The sequence below is a fragment of the Crotalus tigris genome, unplaced genomic scaffold (assembly GCF_016545835.1).
Source record: "Crotalus tigris isolate CLP2741 ecotype Arizona unplaced genomic scaffold, ASM1654583v1 scf7180000024464.508515016:1373766, whole genome shotgun sequence".
NCBI lineage: Eukaryota > Metazoa > Chordata > Lepidosauria > Squamata > Viperidae > Crotalus > Crotalus tigris.
The window spans coordinates 585,507-586,502 of NW_024100635.1; the positions used below are offsets into that span (position 1 = coordinate 585,507).

The window sequence follows — 996 nt, forward strand, 5'->3', positions numbered from 1 at the left end:
AAAAGCAATTAAATAGTAGAAAACAGTAAGCTATATAAATTAAGGACATTACATCTACAAAAAACAGAAACATTTGATTTACTTTTTATACTTATAGCAGCAGGCATGAATATATGGAAAAACTTTTTGATTCAGCAAATCAATTGATTAAGAAAGATACTGGTCAAAGGAAAACGATCAAAGTGAAAATTAAGAAAATAGATGATGGGATCTACCAGAGAGAATATTTAAAAAAGAAACATTTGTTTGAATATGGTTAAAGAAACAGAAAAGATTCTGAATATATATGTCATTCTAAGAGAGATGAATTCCTTAAATAATACTGTATGCTTCCCCCCCTTTTATTTTATTTCTTGATATAAGTAATATAATACTGCTGAAATGGCCTAGATGAAGTAAATGTTTTAGATAATTAAATGTGTCTGAATTTAGGGAAATTATAATGTATAAAAAAGAAAAAAAATAAGACCTAAAGGATTAGATGACTAGGCACATTAAATGGAATATTTAAAGATTAAATATATTTGTGCTCGCTTCGGCAGCACATATACTAAAATTGGAACGATACAGAGAAGATTAGCATGGCCCCTGCGCAAGGATGACACGCAAATTCGTGAAGCATTCCATATTTTTCTCTTTATTATAATGATCTCCTTTTGAAGGATATTTTTTTTTTATTTTATGGAGTTAATTTCTTTTTTTTTCCTTTGCTTAATTTTTGCAATTTCCAAGAAGGAGTAACGATTTTTTTAAGATGGCTCCAAAGCGTCCAGTAATCCCTACAGCTCCTAAAGTGGCTTCTTCTTCGGTGTTATCATCAGCGCAACAACCTAAATTAATAGCTTCACCTTCTTCCTTGGCACAGTCAACAATGGTGAAGGATTTGCAAGATATGATGGGAGACGTTGTACTTCAAATTAGGGGAGAAATGAAAGAGATTTTAGAGGAAAACAATAAGACTTTGAGGCAAGAGATAGTTTTGGCTTTAAAAGGTGT

At 30.9% G+C, this 996-nt stretch overlaps 1 non-coding gene across 1 annotated transcript; it reads left to right on the forward strand.

Annotated features, from left to right (window-relative positions):
* Nucleotides 1–526: 526 nt before the first annotated feature.
* Nucleotides 527–633, forward strand: LOC120303365. Its single transcript, XR_005555427.1, has one exon. It is a non-coding gene; the product is annotated as a U6 spliceosomal RNA (small nuclear RNA).
* The last annotated feature ends 363 nt before the right edge of the window (nucleotides 634–996 follow it).